This window comes from Myotis brandtii, unplaced genomic scaffold, assembly GCF_000412655.1.
Source record: "Myotis brandtii unplaced genomic scaffold, ASM41265v1 scaffold796, whole genome shotgun sequence".
Taxonomy (NCBI): Eukaryota; Metazoa; Chordata; class Mammalia; order Chiroptera; family Vespertilionidae; genus Myotis; species Myotis brandtii.
This window is the reverse complement of record NW_005371207.1, coordinates 1,966,126-1,970,624: the sequence shown is the minus strand read 5'-3', so window position 1 is coordinate 1,970,624 and position 4,499 is coordinate 1,966,126. Positions and strand designations below refer to the sequence as shown.

At 37.6% G+C, this 4,499-nt stretch overlaps 1 protein-coding gene across 1 annotated transcript in view; it reads right to left on the bottom strand.

Moving 5' to 3' along the window:
• TM9SF2 (transmembrane 9 superfamily member 2) overlaps window positions 1-4,499 on the bottom strand; it is a 70,431-nt gene that overhangs the window by 58,022 nt on the left and 7,910 nt on the right. The gene's annotated exons all lie outside the window — the stretch shown is intronic.

Genomic DNA, 4,499 nt, shown 5'->3' with positions numbered 1-4,499 from the left:
TTAAAAAATAAAAATAAAAAAAATAAAAATAAAAAAAAAAATAAATAAATATTTTAACTAAATCATTCACTACATCAATATAGTTTTTTTAAAATCTGATTTTCAAACTCAGTTTTTCATTCCGCAGCACAAAAATTATTTTTTAATTGTTTTAAAACATTCTCATTGCAATAAAGATATGCTATGAAGTTGGTAAGAAATTTCTAGATCAGCTATACCAGAAATAGAATCCCATGCACTTGTGTAATTGTAAACAAACAGAAGATGGACAATGACAACATGAGCTAACTTTGGAGGGCTGCTTCAATCACTTTGAGGATGCTGAACTATGTGGTAATAACAGCAAAAAAAATTACAAGATGAGATCAAGTTCAACAATGGGGGAGGGAAAGAAAAGCTGTATCAGTTTCCTAGGAAATATGGGCTAATTTAAAGCTACATCTTCTTACCAAAGCTCCCAAAATTTCTCCAAGGTATATTTCAGGTTCTTTTTCCCACAGAACCCAAAACACATACCCACTCTCTTAGCATGAATTCATTGCTATACATGACAAAATTCTTTAGTTGAAAAAGCAAGTAAGCAATTGGTGTGCTAACCAAAAACAACTAAATAGGAGTTATATACTTGGGACAAGCTATTTTTATAGTTAGCCCGCTATGGCTGCCTCTGGAATCCGTGATCATGAAGCTCCCTGCAATGGCATAAAGCCACATTTGTCATTTTAATCTCATTCACTAGTGTTCTCAACCCATCCTCTATACTTGTTAACATCCTAAAGCAAGACAAGATGTTTGATGTACAACAAATAAATAATACATTGCCATGGGAAAAGATGCAAAAGATAAGAGCAAGAGTACAGACTCTGGGGCCAGCTTGCCTGGGTTCAAATTCTACTTGTGCAACTTTGGTCAAGTTATTTAACAATGTATTTCCTCATGGGTGCTTCAGTTTCCTTATTTGCAAAATGGAGATAACAGTATTTACCTCATATGGGGTATTGATGAGTTAACATTTATAAAGTACAAAACAAATAAATAAAATAATTATGATATTCAGAATCGGGAATATCTAAACTACACTGCTTATCCACTAAAATGTTCATTCAATATTCATGTTGTAAGATGGAAGACATTAGTCTTCATATATAGTACTGAAAATAGTGTCATAAGCAACTCCTAAATTTCTACTCAAATGAAATTACAATTCAATGGCAACACCATCTCAAACACAGAAAGAAAATGTGTCTCTGCATAAAACAGTCAAGACCTTATCATTGGTCATTTTAGCTAAAAAGATAAGCATTACAACATGCATGAATACATAAATATATTAACGGTTGTGAAGGCCAAATTCCAGTTGATGGCTTACTCTGACAAAATAATGTTCACTAATTATAATTTTCACTGCTATGAAGATACATCAGAATCCAAATGCTCGTACACACACACACATATTATGGACCCTTTTTCTGTTGTTCAGTGAACTAATCAAAACACACCTTGAATAGTCAGTTTATCATGACTATTTTTATAGCACTTTCATTCATTCTTCCTTTTTTAAATTGTAAAAATCTGAAAATTTAAGGATTATCATCTCCTTTAAAACATGCTAAGAAATGTAAATTAAAAGTAATAATATCTTTAACATAAAATAGAGCAATTTGCAACATTTGTAAATATACTACATCTACAATACTCTGTTTTAAATACTGATCCTTATAGTGAAACAAGAAAATTTGAAAAGTAGTAAGAATGTGATCCTTGTAATATGGCAGTAGAGCAAATGTTAAAAACTGACAGGAAGGAGAAAGAAAATGAGACACTAATGAGTTTATGTGGTTTTGATGAAGGGCAAAAGTATGCTACAGACATCATGACATTCATCCCTAAAAAATATAAATACAGCCTTGGCCAGGTGGGTCAGTTGGTTGGAGCATCTTCCCAAACACCAAATGGCTGCAGGTTCAATTCCTGGATGGGGCATGTATGAGAGGCAACCAATGGATGTTTCTCTCACATCAATGTCTGTCTCTCTCCTCCCTCCCTACTTTCCTCTCTCTCTAGAAATCAATAAAAAATAAAATACATCCTCAAATGAGAATTAAAATATAAATGCACATGCAGATAAAACAAATAGGGAAAAATATAAACAGCTGTTAACTCTAGGGATATACTCTTGGTGGATATACAGGTCATTATACTATCCTTTCAACATTTTTGAATTTTGAAAATTGTCACAATTAAGAGTTGGAAAAAGAAAAGGCTTTAAAGTTGAGAGCAGACTTTTAGTCTTATTATCAAGCAACTAGTGGCCCGGTGCATGAAATTCCTGCACATTAAAAGGAAATTAATTAGAGGAAATATTTTAATATTGCTATTTGCCCTTTCTCTATAATAGAAGTGTCAGAGATGAAAGAAAATCAGTAAAATGTATATGAAAATCTCCCTCCTGTCAGAGTCTGGGATGCGTCACGGGACCCAGAGTCAAGTCCCTGCCTTGAAATTACGCAAGACCCAGTCCCAGCCGGCCCAGTGCACAAAATTTGTGCACGGGGGGGGGGGGGGGGGGGGGGGGGCGCAGCCTCAGGTCCCCTGGCCCCAGGGACTTGGCCTCTACTTGCCTTCAAAGAATTTATAATCCAGATGGGGAAACAAGGCATACACTCAAGAAAGTAAAAGTGACAAAGTTATTTATATGTTCTTAGGGGCACTCATGGAATCTCTACAGGATTTAATTTTCTTATCATTAAAATAGCAATGTACTATGAGAGGACAATATTTGATTAATTTTAAGGTCACTTTCCTTTCTAAACTTCTTTATTCCTCATCCAAAAGTTAATTAAGTGCCTCTCCTTCTGGAAATTTGCCTTAAATAGAGAGGGCCAACTCCAAAATATTACTGACATAACGTAAAAGAGCCTTACGGGATACTTAATTACTTCACTCCTGCTTTCAAAATGTCCCCAAAGGAGTTATTACAAGCATGAAAAGTTGTTACATTAAACATTTTAAGGAAGTTACAGATAAACCCTAAATCAAGACTATAAATTCTAAAGAAATACTTAGAAAGACTGATTACATAATCAACCATAAAAACTTTTTAATGGAAATAGTTTAATTTAGAGTTCTATGGTCTCTCTTCTAAATCAAACTTACCACATACACACACACACTCATAGACACAGACATCAACATAGGGATTACCAGAGGGTAAAGGGGGGAAGGAAAAGAGGGTATAAGGGAGTATAAATAGTGATGAAAGGAGACTTGGCTTGGGGTGGTGAACACACAACACAATAAATAGTTGATGTATTTTTTAAATGTTTTAAGCACCGTCACATAGATATTAAGTTGATAAATAAAAATTTTAAAATATTGTGGAGACATGAAATCATTTAGCTAATGGCATTGGTAAAGCAAACTCATCTCTCTTGAAAGAACCCTGGTAATATTAAACAGAGCTATAAAATTGCATCTTGCCTTTGAACTAGTAATTTTATATTTGGGAATATGCAAGTAATTCCTGCTAAATACTTTCTAGCAAAGCTATTTATTTAATTATTTTTTTAAAATATATATTTTATTGATTTTTTACAGAGAGGAAGGGAGAGGGATAGAGAGTTAGAAACATCGATGAGAGAGAAACATTGATCAGCTGCCTCCTGCACACCCCCTACTGGGGATGTGCCCACAACCAAGGTACATGCCCTTGACTGGAATAGAACCTGGGACCTTTCAGTCCGCAGGCCGATGCTCTATCCACTGAGCCAAACCAGTTCAGGCTCTAGCAAAGCTATTTAAATCTAAATGCCCTGCAAGCAAGAAATGGCTAAGCAAACCATAGTATAGTAATAGAATGAAATACTATCTATAATAATAAAAGTGAAATATGCTAATTAGACCAGACGACCTTCAACCTTCCGAACAAAGCCAGGGCTGCGAGGGAAGCCCGGGTCCTGGGTGCTAGAGGGAAGCCGGTGCTGGCAGCCAGGGGAAGGAAGGCCTACCCTTGCACGAATTTCGTGCATCAGTCTTCTAGTATCTATAATAAGGGTAATATGCTAATTAGACCGGATGTCTTCCGGACGTCATCCCAGACGTCCTTCCTGACGAAGCTGGGGCTAGGGGGAAGCCAGCCTGGGTCCTGGGTGCCTGCGGGCCGCCCAGGGGAAGCCAGCTCAGGTCCCAGGTGTCCGCTGGCAGCTGGAGGAGGGAAGCCCGGGTCCCAGGTGCCGGAGGGAAGCCGGTGCCAGCAGCCAGGGGAAGGAAGGCCTACTCTTGTATGAATTTTCGTGCATCAGGCCTCTAGTCCTATCTAATAATAGACAAACATGGTAATTGACCATACCTTCGCTACGCCTCCCATCGGCTAATCAGCACAATATGCAAATTAACTGCCAACAAAGATGGCAGCTAATTTGCATACTGCAGGCAGGGCGGCGGGACAGCGCAAACCGCCAGCGCACCGCCATCCAGGGCAGGCAGGCCACCAGGGACCC